Source organism: Dendrobates tinctorius, unplaced genomic scaffold (assembly GCF_039654945.1).
Source record: "Dendrobates tinctorius isolate UK_male_01 unplaced genomic scaffold, ASM3965494v1 ptg000129l, whole genome shotgun sequence".
Taxonomy (NCBI): Eukaryota; Metazoa; Chordata; class Amphibia; order Anura; family Dendrobatidae; genus Dendrobates; species Dendrobates tinctorius.
In genome coordinates, this window is record NW_027361797.1 from 24,964,156 (window position 1) to 24,984,800 (window position 20,645).

Consider the following 20,645-nt stretch of genomic DNA (forward strand, 5'->3'; position numbering starts at 1 on the left):
AAAAAAATTGGGGACTAATTGATCATGTTTGTGGAAAAAATACGATTTTTTTATTTTCATGCCCTGGCATTATAAACTTCTGTGAAGCCCTTGGAGGTTCAAAGTGCTCACCTCACATCTAGATAAGTTCCTTAGGGGGTCTAGTTTTCAAAATGGGGTCATTTGTGTGGGGTTTCCACTGTTTAGGTACATTAGGGGCTCTCCAAAGGCAACATGACACCCGCAGACCATTCCATCAATGTCTGCATTCCAAAACGTCACTACTTCCCTTCCGAGCCCCGACGTGTGCCCATACAGTAGTTTTCTCCCACATATGGGGTATCAGCATACTCAGGACAAATTGGACAACTTTTGGGGTCCAATTTCTCCTGTTACCCTTGGGAAAATAAAAAAAATGGTGACTAAAAGATCATGTTTGTGGAAAAAATACGAATTTTTTATTTTCACGCCCGGGCGTTATAAACTTCTGTGAAGCACTGGGGGGTTCAAAGTGCTCACCACACATCTAGATAAGTTCCTTGGGGGGTCTAGTTTACAAAATGGTGTCATTTGTGGGGGTTTCCACTGTTTAGGTACATCAGGGGTTTTCCAATCGCGACATGGTGTCCGATCTCAATTCCAGCCAAAAACGTCAAATGGCACTGCTTCCCTTCCGAGCTCTGCCATGCGCCCAAATAGTGGTTTACCCCCACATGTGGGGTATCAGCGTACTCAGGACAAATTGCACAATAACTTTTAGGGTGCTGTTACCCTTGGAAAAATAAGAATTGAGGGTGAAAAGATCATTTTTGTGGAAAAAATATGATTTTTTAATTGTACCACTGTACGTTATAAACTTCTGTAAAGCCCTTGTGGGTTCAAAGTTCTCACCACATATCTAGATAAGTTCCTTGGGGGGTCTAGTTTCCAAAATGGGGTAACTTGTAGGGGGTTTCCACTGTTTAGGTACATCAGGGACTCTCCAAACGTGACATGGCGTCCGATCTGAATTCCAGCCAATTTTGCATTGAAAAAGTCAAACGGCGCTCCTTCCATTCTGAGCCATGCGCCGAAACAGTCGTTCCCCCCCACAAATCAGGTATCAGCGTACTCAGGACAAATTGCACAATAACTTTTGCAGTCCAATTTCTCCTGTTACCATTGGTAAAATAAAAAAAATTGAACCTGAAGTATTTTTTTTGTGAAAAAAAGTTAGATGTTCATTTTTTTTTAAATATTCAAAAAAATTCCTGTGACGCACCTAAAGGGTTAATAAACTTCTTGAATGTGGTTTTGAGCACCTTAAGGGGTGCAGTTTTTAGAATGGTGTCACTTTTGGGTATTTTCTATCATATAGACCCCTCAAAGTGGCTTCAAATGTGATGTGGTCCTAAAAATAAAATGGTGTTGTAAAAATGAGATATCGCTGGTCAACTTTTAACCCTTATAACTTCCTAACAAAAAAAAATTTTGGTTCCAAAATTGTGCTGATGTAAAGTAAACATGTGGGAAATGTTAGTTATCAAGTTTTTTGTGCGCCGTATCTCTGTGATTTAAGGGCATAAAAATTCAAAGTTGGAAAATTGCGAAATTTTCAAAATTTTTGCCAAATTTCCGTTTTTTTCACAAATAAACGCAAGTTATTTGAATGAAATTTTACCACTAACATGAAGTACAATATGTCACGAGAAAACATTGTCAGAATCACCGGGATCCATGGAAGCGTTCCAGAGTTATGACCTCATAAAGGTACAGTGGTCAGAATTGTAAAAATTGGCCCGGTCATGAACGTGCAAACCACCCTTAGGGGTGAAGGGGTTAAAGAGACTTTGCGGGAAAGGGTGTGATGAACACCAATTCACCATTTTTCTTTCTTGTGCTAATTAAAACACTGTGAAAGACTGGTTCACGACATGCTACACTCTTGACAAGCTAATTGTGATTGGAACATGGCAAGTTAACTACAGCCTCTATGGTAGAGCCAAGAGAAGGTCTTTAGAATTTGTTTTTTTGGCCTTGGCAACTAGTCAGAGGTCAGGGCGTTTATAAGGGATGAGATCTTGGATGAGGTAAGCCCCAGCTTTTGATATTGCGATATCTCAGACTTCGCTAATCTGTATTTATTTCTGAGATTGTTGCAACAAAAGTGATATATATCATAATTACTTTTTTTACTAATGGAATATGTGCGTATTATGTATTGTATTTTTTTTTTTTAATTCCTTGTTTTATTTAAGTTCCTTGAGGTTTAGTCCCTCCTTTGCTGTTGAATTTTTCCCCGTTCTAAGATATTTTGTACTGTACTTACTGTAAGGGAAACAAGCAGGAAGGAAAAGGAAATGTTTTCTAAAAATTTAGATGCAATCAAAAGGACATTTTAGAAAACAAGGCAAAATGATTGTTGGACAAAAAAAAAGTAAATTATAGAGCTCATCATGCTTGTCCATAACATGCTAGACTGAAGATACAGCATCGGTGGGTGCTGGATCCTGATAGGAGCAACAAAGCAAAACTGGGTGGTAGAATAGGAGATTTTCAGCATTTCCATCCAATCTATAAAAAATGTATTTTTTGCAAATCCATACAGGTGCGATTTAAAAACTGATGCATTTCTGGCACACACAGGCACCCTTAGGCTATGTTCACACATTGCATTTTTTTTGCTGCGTTTTTTAATGCAAATTAAAAGCTGCATTTTACTGCACCAGCAAAAGTTATGAGATTTTGGAAATCTCTTGCACACACATTGGTTTTTTTTTCTGACTGAATTGGAAAACTGCTGCGTTTTTGAAAACTGCAGCATGTCCCTTCTTTCAGTGTTTTTAGAGCGTTGTTTCACCCATAGAAAGCAATGAATAAGTGCAAAAACGCAGCAAAAATGCAGGTATCAGGTTTTACTACGTTTTTTGTGCAGGAAACTCAGGAACAACAAGCACTAAACTGTATCAGCATGCACAAGAGATAAACGTACCAGAAAAATCGCAGCAAAACCACGGCAAAAATGCAGCAAAAAAAGAAACACAGCAAAACCACGGCAAAAATGCAGCAAAAAAAGAAACACAGCAAAACCACAGCAAAAATGCAGCAAAAAAAGAAACACAGCAAAACCACGGCAAAAATGCAGCAAAAAAAGAAACACAGCAAAACCACGGCAAAAATTCGGCAAAAAAACAAAGTAGAATCTGCTTTTTTAAGCAGCCTCCTTACTGCCAAGAGAGCAGGCTTTGCCTGCAGAAAAAAAACCGCAGCGAAAGCGCAACGTGTGAACACAGCCTTATCCATACTATATGATTAAGGGTGCCTTTGTGCACCAGAAACGCATCCGTTTTTAAATAACTCCTATATGGATTTACAGTAAGGGAATTTTTTATGAATAGGATGGAAGTGACAAAATTTTCCTCTACTACCGCACTGTTTTGCAATGATGGGAAAGTGGTATCTCAGCCTGGAGATTTAGATAGACAGGTGCTAATCTGCCTATCCACACTCAAGGCTAAGTAGCTACAGGTCATAGGATTTAATTGCCTGAATGCAGACAGTTGTCACTAGTAATTAAGGGTGTTCACAATCTAAGGATGTTGCCGTTCGCATTACTCCTGTCCTTGCTCGTCGACAGGTCAATCTATTAAAAACAATTCCTGAATGTAAAAAAAAAAAGCAAAGCAACCAAAAAAATCACATAATCCAATTTTTAATTTTGCAAGAAAAAAAATAGCTGCTCAAGTGCGTAATTTTCAAGAGACACCAACAATTAATCAAAGAGCGCGGCTATCTAATAGGTGTTCCCTTTTCATCTCATCATCAAGCCATCTTCTAATTGTTATGTGTATTGATGTTTTCCAGAGAAGCTAATTTACTCCATTCCCTCCGGTGTTACTCAGTTTCTCTTCGGGTGTCAGGTCAGAGCTAAAACTATGACCGCTCTTCGGTTACTGAGAACTTGGCGATTGCTCTTGTTTGAACCTATATTTATAATTAATTACTTCAAATAGATCTTGGTAATACTGCCAGGATCCTGCATCCAGGCTCGCTAATTAAATTATGTGTGTCTAAAATGACATTAGCGGGACGAAGCAAACTCTTACTGCCCTACTGCGCTTATTTGGCGTGTAGTAATAGGCATTTCTCATGTGGTTTTCGCCAATGAAAATTAAGTTAACCCTTCAATCTGTTCTATTATTTCTAAACACTATATCCCCGTTCATACTGCACCCACACTCACAAATGACACACCATTTAAAGGTAAACTTTCCCCCTTCAGCAAGAAAATAGCCAAAGAAACCACACATCCACAATTTGATCACAAAATACAGTTTAAACATTAATTTTCATAAACCTACAGTAAGAAAAAATGACCTGCAGGTGGCACCACAGTACCCCAAAGCACACTACCAACACATTTGTATATATGCACTGCTTTTTCTCTGATTACTTCACCCCACCACACACATACATGATACACCAATTTAAAGGTAAACTTGCTCCCTTCAGCAAGAAAACAGCCAAACAAACCACACATTCGTGATTTTATCACAAAATACAGTTTAAACATTCATTTTCACAAACCTGCAGAAAGACACAATGACCTGCAGGTGGCACCTCAACGAGAAAACATTTTTTGGCTTCTACTTATCAAAACAATTTATTGTATTACCAATCTACATATATAAATACCTGTCTGTGTTCATCAGCTCATGAAATGCATTTACATTTGACCAGCTTGCTTTTTCTGAAAGTGAATGTGCCCCCGACAACCAATGTGCGAAAATTTTGCACGGGCCAACTAGTAAATTATTAAACTGTATAGTTATTCTTATAAAAAAAACATTTTTTTTTCAAGTAGGTCTACTTGGCAAATTTTATCTATGAAGCAAATCTGTCACCTAAATATCCTGCCCTATTTAGTTATAGTTTCAATCAACATATTATTTAAGCCCCATCGCAAATTTGGTTTGTTAGAAAAATAATCAAACCAAGAAAAATGTAAATAGCTCAAAATGATTAAACCCTTCCCGCAAAAAAGACGTTGTGTTCATGTCCTGTGAAGGGGTCCTCAGGTGTGAAGGGGGCTCAGGAGCAGTGCTCCCTCCACACGTAGTTGTTTCCAGCTATATTACATAGCCGGCATCTGTCTCTAACATCAGCGTCTGGTGCTGAATTCCGTCTGTGGTTATTAACCATTTAAATGCTGCTGTCAATCTCTGATAGCGGTATTTAAAAGGAACACACGATGGTGTGCACTAGCTCTTATCGACCCAACCCCAGGGGTCTGTCAACCGAGGATCTGTCAAAGGCCCCAGTTGCTGCCATCTTGGGCCTCTTGTGAAGCTCACTCATAGGCTGCACTCCATAGGAGACTGAGATTTACACTATATACTGCAATACTACGGTATAAGCGATCAAACACTCACATATCACACTCATATATACAGATATATATATATTTATTTATTTTTATTCACAAATATATATATATATTTCACCCCACCCCCTCCTCTGTGTTTGTATAAGTCTGGTCAATTAAAATATGGAACTAACCCCTTTGTGACACATGTCAAATAGGTTCTTTACAGGTTGCCGCCGCCTCCTCCTCTTTGATGCAGCTTCGGCACTGAGCCCACATGTTTTTCGGCACATGACAGCTGCCGGGGGGGGGGGTGAAATCATGATCCACCCATGGCTGTTAACATGTTAAATGCCATTGTCAATCTTTGGCAGCGTCATTTAACATACCCACGCTGGAAGCACGTCACTAGCTCCACCCATCGGCACCCCATCACATGATCACGGGGTGCCCAAGGGTTGGCATAACAACCGGTAGTCTGTTGGAGACCCCTTGTGGTTGTCATAGTCGCCCAGAAGTCGGCGTTCATTGCAGATGAGCATTTTAGCTACACATAGCAGGGCTGAAGCCCTGCTATGTGCAGCACAAGTGATCAGAAGATCGCAGCTTTAGGTCTCCTAAGGAGATTATTGAAGCCAGTAAAAAGTAAAAAAAAAAATTAAGATATAAAAAAAAATAAAAGTTCAAATCTCCCCCTTTTTGCCCCATTTAAAATAAAACAATAAAAGATTCAAATGTACACATCTGGTATATCCGTATTAACAAACGCCCGATCTATTGAAATCTAAAAAAGAACTAATCCAATTGGTAAGTGGCGTAACAAGAAAAAAAGTAAAAACGCCAGAATTATGTTTTATTGACGCCTCAACATTGCAATAAAATGCAATAACGGGCGGTCAAAACATTGTATCTACTTCAAAATGGTATCAATAAAAACGTCAGCTCGGTGCACAAAAAATAATCCCTCACCCATCCCGAGATCACGAAAAATGGAGGCGCTACGGGTCTCAGAAAATAAATGTTTTGTTTTTTTTACAAATTTAAGACTTTTTTTTTCACCACTTAAATAAAAAAAGTACTTATACATGTTTGGTGTCTGCGAACGACCTAGAAAATCACATTGCCAGGTCAGCTTTAGCACTTAGTAAACATGGTAAAAAAAAACATTTGTGGAATTGCACTTTATTTTAAAAAAATCACAGTACTTTGAATTTTATTTCCTCTTTTGCAGTACACTATATGGTAAAATCAATAGTGTTGTTCAGAAGTACGTCTCGTCCCACAAAAAACAAGCCCTCACACGGCCATATTGACGGAAAAGTAAAAAAGTTATGGCTCTGGGAAGAAGGGGAGCAAAAACCTAAAACAGAAAATCCCAAGGTGGTGAAGGGGTTAATTAACCTGATTAGCAAATATAGTAGAGCATATACATGAAATAGGCATCAACAAAAATGTTAGCTCACCTTGCAAAAAAGAAGCCCAATCTCCGTTCCAACAATAGAAAAATTAAAAATGTTAGTTACAAGTTCAATGTATTGAGTGCTCACCCATCAGTGATTGTTAGGCTATCATGGATCAGAATGTATGCATGCATTCTTTTAATCCCTAGTAAAAGGGAATAAGGGAGGCACTGGGATTGCTCCCTTAATGAATTAAGTGAACTAAAATTAACTAAAATTGTCATATCCCACGACAAGGGAATCATACAGTATATTGTACTGCCATTGTATCGTTGCTGATACACTGCTATGGTATCAGTTTGCCTTTTAGAAGTTTGTCCTGTCTCTCTCCCTGTAGCCCAGCTCTAACCCCTGTCTTCTTCCTCCTCAGTTAGCGCTTATCAACCATCTTGCTAGGTTCATTTCTGCATATCTTTGCTTCAAAATGGTCTTTTTACCTAGTTCAGATGGTTGAAGCTGCTGCTGTTGCTAATGGCCCTAATACAAGGTGATTCACTCGCCACTTCACCCAGAAAAAAAAGCTGTAACTTCTAAAAGAGATGGTTGACCGTACCGAAATTTAGACTGTGCATACTTTGGTTCATGAGAAGTGAGAGTGCAATGATCCTCAGCGGCAGCGCCCAGAAACATCCTAGCGCCGAGTAGATCCATTGACTTGTCGCGACACCTGTAATCTCCACTACGAGATAGACTTGCTGAATGCCTTTCTGCGTGTGTCGGTAGCTTATGTGTGGTGCTTGGTTTTCCTGCTGAGTTCCTTCTAACAATGTACTGACACAGAATATAAACACATGGGCCATACATACAGTGAACAAGTCTGTAGGACAGTGTTCACACCACCAAAAGACTGCAACACAGAAAAACACAGTATAACAAACGTATATAAATACTCTGTTGTTAAAAAGTAACAGTAAACAGCAAGTGCTAGTAAAAAGATGATAACAAAACAGGGTATTTGGTTGATATACTAAGCCGCTCTACCAAACGTCACGGTATACCCATATCAGAGCAGTCCTAACCGATGTATTTAAAACCTGACCATGTGTATGGTACCTATATGAGCAGGATTCAGAAAGGTAATCTCCGATGTGGACGCGCTGTTCAGATACGGGTTGGGGGATCGTGTTTTCATTGTGAAAACTTTTTGGAAAACTGAACTTAAAGAGGTGGCAAAGTGAGTTTCTAAAGAAGTTCGGAGGTCAAAATCCGCTGTCCAAACCGTGTATTCTGTCATTGGTGAATAAGCTGGAATGTACAGGAACATTACTGGATAGGCATGATGGACGACTTCCGAAAATGTCTGAGGAAACAATTCAAGGTGTGAAACAGCGACTTCTGGCATCTCCATGTACATCATTGCACAGATTTTCTCAGGAGACAGGTATGTCATATTCCACGTGTTAACGAGAGGCCAAGAAAAGTTATGTTCCGTACAGAGTCACTGTGGTTCAGGAATTGAAAGGGCTCGATCAAGATAAAAGAATTCGTTATTGCCGGATTTTTTTCTTTGGGGCCATTTGAAGGGTCTGTGTGTACAGCGACAGGCCATGAATATTACAGTCACTACGAGAGAACGTACAGTGAGAAATTCAGGCTATGACCCCAGACCTCCTGTGGAATACATTCTACAATATGGAATGGCGCGTGCAGGCATTCTTGGATGTGAACAGTGGACATTTTCATACCTTTAGAACATCAGTTTCTCACGATGCACGGTAAGTGGTCAAAATTTCAGTACAATAGATCATCTCTTTTAGAAGTTACAGCACTTTTTGTCCAGGTAAAATAGCGAGTTAATCACCCTGTATTACCCTGTCTACCTGCACACCATCTACTTAGTAATGGTAGTGCAAAGTATTGCACTATCATACCATTCACTTCTCATGCAATGTCCTACACGAATGCTGCCAATCTCATGCAAGTAGAACGCATGTATTTATGGATGGGCGCACTTACTTATAAATATGTGAACATCTTATCTAGGCAAACATGATTTGTATGCAGAACAGATAAACAAGGGAAGGGTTTTGCTAAAGGGATCATTAGTTGCTGTAGTCTAACATATTTTTTTATTTGATGAATCATTTTGCTCAGTGCCAAGAAAGGGAAAGTATTTACAATTATCTCCTATTTTCACAAGCAATTAAAAAAATTACACGCCAACACTTTTCACCAGCGTTACAGGCGTGGCTATGGTAGTAGAGAAAGGAATTCCGCATAATATTTGGAGTGATGAGGCTCCAAGTAAAGTCATCATTCATAAAATAGGGTTAGAATGACTTGTCCTGTCCTCTGGGGATTGAAACTTCATGTTTTGATCTCTTAGTAAAGATCACAAACAGTTGTAAATCATATCCAGCTGGGAATAGTTGGAGATTTTCCACTGGAAGTTCTCCAGCGGATGCTTCAGTGCGATGTTGTCTCGTTTTTTTTTACTTACTGGAAGTGATAAGCATGATTATCAATCTTAATATTATGAAACCTCAGAAAAAGTCCACCTCTTTCTGAAGACCACCCCTGATCTAGAACACATTTTCCTGAGATGAATATTTATGGATCATAGTTATTAACCCTCACCTTTGAGAGGACCACCCCTCATAAAAACATTTTTCACTGCAATTTTGGGTGGCCATTTGCGAGATGTTTCAATTATTGTATTTTCTTTTCATAATACCACTTATTGTAAGCTGAATATAGTAATCTTCAGAGCACTAAAAGCCTTTGACAGATTACAGTATCTACTGTCCTTTCTACCATAAAGCTGAAGCAGTGCTAATCTATCCATGGTGTGATGCATTATTTCTTGGTGTCATCGTGGTTTGCTGAGCATAAAAGAGTTTTCAGGACACGCATATTATTAAAGAATTGTAAAGGGTATCAGACATGAAGAATCTTCATAATTTACTTGCTGTTAAAAAATTCAGCTCTGTTCCTGAGCCTTCACATGTGGTGATGTGACCTCCGAGTCATTACCTCCTGATAGAGTTAATTCAAAGCACAAAGCTCAGAGATTTCCTGTGTGTAGTTTGACCAACTTAGGGCCCCGTCACACATAGCGACTCACCAGCGATCCTGACAACGATATGAACTTGTCAGGATCGCTGGAGTGTCGCTACATGATCGTTGGTGAGCTGCCAAACAGGCAGATCTCACCAGTGATCAGGACAGCGAAACGCGGGTAACAAGAGACGCACGTCGCTTAGTTACCCACAGTGTACATTAAGATACCAGCACGCTCGTGCAGGGAGCTGGTAACCAAGGTAAACATCGGGTTTCTAAGCGCCACTCGGCGCTTAGAAACCCGATGTTCACCTTGGTTACCAGCTCTCTGCACCAGTGTGCTGGTATCTAACATGCACATCGGGTTTCTAAGTGCCGCGCTTAGAAGCCCGATGTTTACCTTGGTTACCAGCTCCCTGCACCAGCGCACTGGTATCTAACGTACACATCGGGTTTCTAAGCGCTGCGCGGCGCTTAGAAACCTGATGTTTACCTTGGTTACCAGCTCGCTGATCGCTGGTCTCCCGCCTGCCACATGCAGCGATGCGTGCTGGCCAGCGGGACACCAACGATCAAAAAAATGTCCAGGCCATTCGAGCACGATCAGCGATACCCGGCAGGGGGGGCCAATCGCTGATAAATAAGAGTCAGTGATAAGCGGTCATAGAGGAGCACTTAGGAAGCAACCTAGGGGCAGACAAAAATGTCAGGTCTCCACCGCAGCTCCAGCCGAAAACCTCCAATGGAGGATAGGAGCAATGAGAAAATGGAAACGGAAACTTCCACCTGATGAAGACGGATCCTCCGTCGAAACGCGTTGTGGTTTAACCCCATCTCTTGTCTGAGTCTCTTTCCTGCGCTCCTAAGACTATTTCCATTTTCTAATCGCTGATAAATGTCACACACAGCGATATCGCTGGTGAGATCGCTGTTGCGGCACAAAACTCGTGACTCGTGGCTGTGTGTGACAGGGGCTTTAGTCAGCAGCTCTGCAGTATGCATTGAATAGTGATGTTGTGAGGGAAGGCCTGAGCAGTAGTCATGACCGAGGCCAGCTGTTTAGTCGTGCCCTGACCTCCCTTCACATGAAAACAGTGTCCATTACTCAACGTACCTGTGGCTTCACTTTCTGCTCCGTTAGGGTCTCTTCTAGACGGATCCGCACAAATTGAGATACAGTTCCTTTCAACTTTCAAACAACTGTACTGGTTTCCTTACGCAACACATCCGTGTTCAACACAGCATTAGCACCATGTTCCATCATGCACATTTCTTCCTCTTTCCCTGTACTCCTTTCCTTGTCATACAGCACATACCCAGGTCGCACCATATCATACGGTTCCTCAGTGTCCTCCCTGTACAGCTTTGCTATGATTAGGCGTTCCCTTGTCTGTTTCGCCCCAGACATGAGGGCATCAGCCCATGAAGTCAGCTGCCTCATGGTGAGTGACCTGCCATTCTGCACTGCCTCTTGTGGTGACGCAGTGTCCTCGCTGACCAAACTCACTGCGCTTGGTAGTTCCCTCAGTCATTTCACCCTGGCTCTGAGGGCATCAGCCCATGCGATAAGTTGCCATATTATGGAGCCACCTGCATGCCTGTACTGTACTGGCATTGTCCTTTAGCCTTTACTTCAGCACTGCTGTAGTCCGCTGCTGTTCTAGCCTGCTGCCTCGGATGTCTGGGCTCTAACTTAAATAACGTTGCGGGGCTACTGGGGGATCTTGGGCTCAGATGCCCACCCAAGCTGCCTGGGCACCCTGACCCCTGCTGACTCTAAGCAGGAAGCTATTCCTACCTTATCCCAGTAAACCTCTCCTATGTTCAACTATTTACTATGTGGAATGTCTATCTCTCACTATATACACTAGAATGCCCCCCATCCAGTGGCCAAAAATAGGCACTATGCTTTCCTTAAAATAGTCGTTAATGCTGGACATACATATATAAATATATAATCAGCATAAAATAGCATTTACAAAACCCAGGTTGTGCTTAAAGGGTTAGAAGCGCATACTAAACTTTACATCCCCTTACACTGTCTTGGGGGCGTGGCCTGTGATCCTTGGCAAGCTGTGAGTGACTGGTGATGTGCACAGAGAGAAGGCGAGCACATTGTAGGCTCCGTACAGCTCAAGTAATCTTATCAGCTTGTGACTTTGACCAGAGGGGATGATGCTGGAAGCTCCAGAGTGCTAGATTACATCATCATACATAAATACATTATATCTCATTGCTCTCCTGCAGTACTCTGTGGTTCCATTGTCTGCACCTGTAACATTACTGACTGCAGAAGAGTCTCAGAACAGTACATAGTAGGTGACATGCAATGTTTGGAGGCAGAAAGTGCGGACACAGATCGATCCATCTTGAATCTTTTTATGAGTCTTTAGACTGTGTTTTGTAGGTTTAGTGGATGGGCACTGAGGTTGAGAGCGAGTGAGCTGCAGGATAAATACAGCTCTGCCTTTTGGTAATTGTAGTCTGGGGTTACAAGGAGAAAGCTGGTAAGGGGTTCAGGATGTAAACCATAACAAAACACAACAATTGACTGCAGAAGGCTGAAAGGGAGATGACAAAAAACAAAATTAAAGAGGTTTGGGAATCATGAAGGGGCAAGAAGATTGTTTTTGTGCCCAGAAAAACTCTAAGTAGGTGAGTTTACTTGTGTGACTTCATAAGCTCAAACTGTTAGGCGTCGGATTTCTGCGTTTACTCCGCAGGGATCCAGACCCTCACATTCTGCAGTCTCCTGCTGTTTATCTACTGCAGAGGAGATTGCAGAGGAGATTGCCTTGCAGCAAATCTCTCCTGAGGCTAAGTCCTTCTGTCCTCCTACTGAGCATTCTTATGGGAAGATCTCCCATTGGAGATCGGGAGTCATGTGCTCAGGTCCCGCTCCAGATCTCATTGGTCCATCTCAGAGATCTTGAAGCATGCGGAAGGTCCCGGCTACTATAAAAGGCGCGCATGGCTGTTCCGCCATGCGCTAGTATAGACTTACTTGCTGCTGTGTGTATGAGGACGGATGTATGATTCTGGTGAATGATTCATTACGTATAAAACCCCTTCCCTCTGATATTACGTATGTGGTTAGGGACTGAGTCAGAATCAGCGCCAGCGCTCCTCTGCTGCAACATCCACAGCTGCTAGTGTCCGACATTGCGCTTGCGCCTTAGCCTTGTCGTTTAGTGGCAGTGTCCACGCCGCGCTGCAGTAGCAGCCCCTTTGCGTCCGCAGTTGCGACGCTCCGCACACGGTAGGTCTAGACGGACGTAGTGCCGCCGTCTTGGGCTACTCCTGTGACCTGATACCGTGTGTGCGTTTTTACTGAGTACTGTGACCTCAACAGGCTCAGTCTTTTGTGTTTAGACTTATTTGGCATCTCTGTGAATTAACTGAGATTGCTCTGCGCACCTGGGTGAAGTTTAACCCTGTGCGCATTTCTGTCATATTGCTCCTGCCACCACTTAGCAGCGGTTATATCACCTACTGCACGGTGGACCCCGAGCGGCGAGCGCACTTTATTATTATTTTTATTTAGTGCGTTCCGCCGTTCCTAACACAAACATGGAAAGCATGACAATTGTAATTTCACGATAGGATGTCACAATGGCTATGACACTTTATAAAGGGGCAGATGCTCACGTCAAGACGTGAAAACAAAGGCATTATAGTAGCCAGGAAACAATTGTTCAGTTTTCTGTCAGCTATTATAAGAATAGGACAAAAATGGAGAAGTCAATCCCTTTCTTCGGACCCCTCCCAATGCTTACCCATGGGTCTTGCACTGTACTAAATCAAGACCATCAAGAAAATGTACAGAGATGCTGTATGTGGGACTCTCTCAATGATAATACACTACAATACAATAACGTTTTATGGACTGGAATGATAAAAAAATGACACAACCTTAAAAATATTGCTTAAGAACCCAAACTACACCTTCCTACGCTTCAAATCTACAGTATATGTTCTCAAATCTTGCCTGAATGTTCATACAGTTCTGATAACTAGAACATCTTTGTCTGGGAAGATCTCCAATTTACATCCAAACTATGTAATTGGCTCCACAATTTCAAAGTCTACCTTTTTGGTCTCGTCAGAGAAGGAATAACACATAGCACTCCTGCATCTAGAAACCAGATACTAAAAAAAAAAATTACATAGCATCACAGCCTGTGTATGTCTACAAGAAAACTAATTCGAAACGTCCTTGCAGATGGTATAGAACCCCCGAATTTTGGTTTACGTATAAACTCTGGAACACTACCATCTGGTGGACATGTGGGTCACTTATGGGATCACTCTCGAATATCTGATGGCGGTGACCACTTATTACACCCTACTGGACCAAGATCCACGGACGTCTACACAAATCTTAAGGTTAAAGTGTTATTGACTATGTTGTAAGGGATCAACAACCTCTCTCTCAGTTCATGAAGAACTGTGGAGATGTAGAGAGCCCCTGTTGGACAGAATTTGGGATTTAATTTTAAAAAAAATGGTGTTTTGGTATGGACATTTACGTCCAACTAACATTATAGGAAATAGATTAGAACTTATCAGGCAATGTGACCAAACTACCTCTACATCACAAGGTTTTATAAGTTCCGGTAACTGTTGGATACCGAAATGTGCTCTACTAGTTTATGTAATTGGCAAACATCTACCAATGATATCTCACAGAATTGTGTCAACAGGTCAACAAGTCACACAAGAGATTTTGATTCCCATGTTGCATTATTAATTTTCATTCCATGAGTACTGTTACAGTAAAACAAAATAATTAGTTTCATGGAGCAATAAAACATTTAAATTGGCAATATTGTACCGTTAATTGGGTATTGACTTTGCAATTTTAAGGAGAAAAATAATGACTTCGGCTTCAGGGCTTGACAGTTTTATGTTTGTGCCTCATATAGTTGCTAAGGAAATAACTTATCAGCTGAGGGTTGTGGATACGAAATAAAGCAAGGAGGATACGGCTGGGTTTTACGGTCGTCTATTATATAAAGGATTCCTTGGGCTTCAAAAATATTTATTCTGGAATAAAGTTGTATCCGCCTATATGTGGACTGCTTAAGGTCCACGCGAGTTTTTGCTTTTTTGCGCTTTTGATTTTTCTTCTCCATTTTTCAAAACCCATAACATTTTTATATTTTTCCAAAATGAGTTGCGCTTTGTAAAGAAACTATTCATTTTTACGTTTAATATATCAGAAAACTGGAGAAAAATCCAAATGCGGTAAAATGTTGGAAAAAAACTCAACTGTTATCTGAGTTTTGTTTTTACGGTGTTTATTGAGCCGTGAAAAAAACCTGGGTAGAAAAATTCACTCATTCAGATGTCTGTTTTTCTCATATACAAGAAAAATGAATCGATTATTTTGATCAGACTCTGAAAAAGAGATTAATCAGAGTTTGATGAAGGCATACTCCGAGCGTCCTCCGTTTTACCTGTAAAAAAAAAAATAAAAATCTCCACCTTTTCCTTTCCAATAGTCCGTGAAAATCTGACGGCACTCAGATGTCATCTGAGTGTGATCATATTTTTTAACGGACCGATTGATCTGCATTTTCTACTTTTATCTGAACCTCAGATCGAAATCGGACATGTCTCTGTGATTTTCTTCAGGCCTCTCTGACCACAAAAAATCACGGATGTGTGAATGGCCTCATAGCCTATCACAAGTACGAGTACTATCTGTGGAAACCACACATAGCACTTATACGTGAAAATTGAACGTGCTCTTAGTATGCTTACAGCAATTCCAAACCTATAAGGCATTTTTTGTATTTAAGTGCTGTCTTTCTCTTAAATAAAAGAAATAAAATTGGTTTTCTTAGAACTGTAACTTTAACGTGTTTCCATTCATGGACCTACGTATGTAAGGGCTTGCTTTTGCACATTGAATTTTAGGTCTTATTCATATTATTTGGGGGTACATATGACCTTTTTATTGCACATTTTTGGCACTGCCTAACAAAAATTTACCAATTCTGGGCATTTTGATTTTGTTCCATTTTAGCGTTCACCTTATGATATTAATATTTTTTGTAATGTATTAGTTCTGGTAAAATTTTTTTATAATTTTTTACAAATACTTTATACATTTTGAATTAGTCTCCTTAGGAGACTTGAACCTGCGATGGCTTGATTGTCTACTCCGGGCCTGGGCAAACTGCAGCCCGCAGGCCACATTCGGCCAGTAGACCAGGACAGCCAAACGGCTACAAACAGTGGCGAACTGCTAATAGTAGTAGACTATATAATAAAATACAATCAGCCACTAGTAACAGAGGAGGAGAAATGCGACAGAAGCTTCTTTTGTTATTTTAGGACTTAACCAGCTGCAAGGTGGGCTGTCAGTCAAGGTGTAGGGGGAGTGATAACGACACCCTCACTCTTTAGCGATTGCTGACTGTAACATCACCCTCCACCTCCCAGATGACTGGAAGCGAACGGCTGCAGGGAGGATATAACTTAATTTTCTCCCTGTATCCGCTGCTCCATTTAACCAACCTAAACTCCATTTACCTGCAGATTACAACTATTACGTGAAACTGATAACATATTTGGAATGTTAAAACCTTCTTGAAGAGGTACAATTTATTTTGGTAAGTGTAAGTATTATAGCTCTATTACGGTATGTTTTTTTTTTCTTACGGGAAAACCTGAACTCTTGTTATGGTATTCCTATGTCCCCAATATGTAAAACTTAAGCAAGTCCATTATCTCTAAATTGGACTATATGACAAGATGCCAAACATTGTAGATGTATGAGGAATGTGTTATCTTTATTGGATTCATTAACTTCTCAGTGTGAGGTTTCTTGAAAATTATTTTTAGCAATGACATCACTTTTGCTGATCTGGGAATGCAAAAAAAAAACAACAAAACTTTAAATTGAGAACAGTTTTCAATTGCTTACTGATACATTACAGGAAATGTTCTGTCGGATTTAAGGCGGAAATGTTTTGAATTACTAGGTACATAGTGTCATTGTTAAAAGGGTTTTTAAAGATAATTTTTTAAATTACCATGCTAACAAGTAGTGTGATAAAATCAAATCAAATTACTCTGTCACTGCAGCACCACCGGTCTGATGGATCATGAAAATACTCTGTCACCGCAGCACCACCGGTCTGATGGATCATGAAAATACTCTGTCACCGCAGCACCACCAGTCTGATGGATCATGAAAATACTCTGTCACCGCAGCACCACCGGTCTGATGGATCATGAAAATACTCTGTCACCGCAGCACCACCAGTCTGATGGATCATGAAAATACTCTGTCACCGCAGCACCACCGGTCTGATGGATCATGAAAATACTCTGTCACCGCAGCACCACCGGTCTGATGGATCATGAAAATACTCTGTCACCGCAGTAACACCGGTCTGATGGATCATGAAAATACTCTGTCACCGCAGCAACACCGGTCTGATGGATCATGAAAATACTCTGTCACCGCAGCACCACCGGTCTGATGGATCATGAAAATACTCTGTCACCGCAGTAACACCGGTCTGATGGATCATGCTGGCATATATAGAAATCACAGGGCCCTATGGCCAAAGATGTCTATCATAAGTCTAGTGAGCACTACTCAACTGTGTTTTTACTACAAGTGAGTGAATACATCTACAATGTTGTGACCAGGATATCAGTATTTCCTGACTTTCAATTTATAATATATACTTGCTGCATATTTTAAACTGATCTTAAGGGCAATCAACACTTTACCTTGCTCGCTGTGGGTGTTTAAGCACATATCAAATGCTGCGGCTTCATGCGTAGAATGAAGTAATTGGAGTGCAAGGATATTATTAACTCTAAAGGAGAAAAAAAAGAAACCAAATGTAAGAAAGTAACGAGACGTGTCCACGCATTACGGTTGGCACCCGAACGACCGTTGGTGTAAAGGGATTGCAAAGAGGATTGAAGTTTAATTTTTACCAAAAATTGTGGGAACACAAGGTCCAATCTTTACATGATTAGGAATGCTCTGCCATAAAGGGTTTATCTGTGAAGTAATTTTATGAGGTTGTTTAATTATTTTCTTGGAAAATATAACAAGTTATCGGTTACAAGATGGACCTGCTCCTGCTGCAACAACGACTGCCTCTGTCGCCAGCCACTGCCCTGGTAGTGGAGGAGACGTCAAAGCCTAAATTGCCGGGCTTTGGACGTTCTATACAGGCAGAGTTTGCTGGGATCTGTGATGTTTGTGCTGTAGGGCATCATGGTATGAGTATTTCTCTCCCTGCTGTGGCCAATGGGGGCAGTACCACACCCTTCTTAAACTTTTTTGCATATTGATAGGAGTTTTTGTTTGGATTTATCCCTGTACTCTAGTGTTGTTGCCTATAGGTATGTGATCTTGACTCGACTTCTACCTTGAGTATGTCCCTGTAATTCTCTTTATTTTGACCCTGGCTTGACTGACCAACAGGGAATCTTTTCCCAGCGATTTCTTTGACTTTCTTATTATCCTCCTACTTTGGTTCCTCCTGATACTGACACAGCTTTGTCTTACCATCCTTGCCTCGGGAATGTTTATCCAGCCAGTAACTACTCCATGGACACAACACAGAGGGCCCTTTTGTAAGTCGAGATCCTGGTATATTTTATAAAGGGAATTTTTAACTAGGTTTTTGCTACTCCATATGAGAGCAGAATGATATAAGGGCCAAGACCCTGTTTCCAGCAATGTACTACTTACTGGGCTTCTTGCTTCAGTTTTGATAAAATCACGGTAAGGCCATGTTCACACGGTGAGTATTTGGTCAGTATTTTACATCAGTATTTGTAAGCCACAACCAGGAGTGGGTGACAAATACAGAAGTGGTGACGGGTTTCTATTACACTTTCCCTCTGATTCTTCCACTCCTGGTTTTGGCTTACAAATATTGATGTAAAATACTGACAAAGTATTGAATGTGTGACCATGGCCTAAGACTAACAGTTCTCTGAATGCTGAGCTCTGTACAACTCCACCCACACTACTGATTGGCAGCTTTCTGTGTACACTGTGCATAGGCAGAAAGCTGCCAATCAGTGGTGGGGGCGGGGTTATGAAGAGCTCATGCATATGAAGGGATACATAATCTCCTGCTAATAAAACAGTGATATTATTCAAACAGCATGCATCCCAAAAAGTGACACACCGCTGGAATCAGGGTCTCTGCTGCTCATAGAATAGGTGACAAAAGCCTGCTGACAGATTCCATTTGAAAGGTGTATGCTGGGTTCCTCTGGGACCTGCAAGATAAATTGACTAGTGTGAGTCTGTTTGAGGTAGTCTTTATGACTGATCTTATGGCTTTTGTCAATGCTTATAAATCCCTTCTAAGACGACATATTGAACATGGGATATTGGAAAGTTATGAGACCGACTAGATTATTAAACAGAATTGGTGCACTCTCCTCTCATAATGAGAGGTTAACAAAATTGATCTTGTTTCACTTACACAAAGTCAGCTGAGAGGTGATCTCATTTCCATGTGGGTCAATAAGAAGAACTGACACATGATTTCTTCCTTCTAAGGACATTCAGTGGATCATGAGACATTCATTATGTGCGGTGGAAAGGCGGTTTACACATTTAAAATCGGAAAGGATTCTTTACAGTTAAGCAGTCAGACTGAAATGCTTTACGACAAAAGCCAAAATAATATTAGCATTTAAAACAGGGCTGGATACTTTTTTTTCATAACAAATGTTATTGAGAATCATAATTAATCTAATGATGTATAATTGAGAAAGGCTGAAATTGATGGTCCTGACGATTCTTCCACCTGGGTAACATTTGAAGTCAGAATTTTCCTTACATTAGGAAAAAAAATGGCCTCAACCTCACAAAGTTTGATTTTTACTTGTTTCCTGGAGGATACTAGGTTAAAATAATTAACCTTCTAACCCAAGACTTGACACAGGCCATAGTTAAAGGAAACCAAGGGAATTAATCGTGAAACATGGTTGTCTACCTACATGGGTAATTATTATTTTTGAATTTTAGACCCAAATGCTTTCACCTATAAAACATGGACATCCCCTTAAACATTGCATTGTAAAGGAAACATAGTTGAAAACGAGCAGGGAACAAGAAGAGTATCACAGATCAGGCCGCCTATGGCTTCTCCCCGTCACAAAAACTTGTAGATCGAGTCAAGTTGGGCAGGGAGAAGCGGTCGGAGCTAAACCCATGAATTTTCTATCTGTCCCAGCTAGGTTTTAAACTATGTTTCCTCTGAAAAGATACAGTGTCTCTAAGTAAACTTTTACAGTTTGTAACAAAGGGCTCGCTTCCTATTGTGTGCTTCCTGAGGTTCGGACAGCATGATTCTTCTATCTATATAGTAGCAACAAGATGCTCTCTTTGAGTGAGGCTTCTTTTTCTATAGATTACACGTTTACATATAAAGATCTGTAGGTTCATCAGTTGCATGTTAAAAGATTAACCTTTGCTGAACAATTGCAGCACACTGTACAGCAGTATGCGGTATAACTAGAAGACACCTTTCATCCAGCCTATAGTAGATTGTGGCATAAGGTCGGCTCCCTCAAAGGAGGTTGTCCACTACTAGGACAACCTCTTCTCAATTTTCATGTTTATCCCTGTTGAAATAAAAACACTTTTACTCACCTCCTGTACCGGCGCCGTTCCAGTGGTGTTGGCGCGCGTTTTCCCACGGCTCATGTGAGGTTGTTACGTCACGTGAGCCCTGCGCCCAATCAGTGCCAGATTCACTGTCCCGCCTTCAGACAAATAAGTAATCAACAGGAAGTCAGGGTTGCGGCTACTTTATCACTTCCTCTTCACATTCGATTTGTCTGACGGCGGGGACAATGAT

The 20,645-nt window shown here is 40.9% G+C and overlaps 1 long non-coding RNA gene across 1 annotated transcript; it reads left to right on the plus strand.

The window, feature by feature from the left end:
• Window positions 1–1,907: 1,907 nt before the first annotated feature.
• LOC141047879 (uncharacterized) lies at window positions 1,908–18,262 on the plus strand. Its single transcript, XR_012219922.1, has 2 exons — window positions 1,908–2,048; window positions 16,879–18,262. It is a non-coding gene; the product is annotated as an uncharacterized lncRNA (long non-coding RNA).
• Window positions 18,263–20,645: the final 2,383 nt, after the last annotated feature.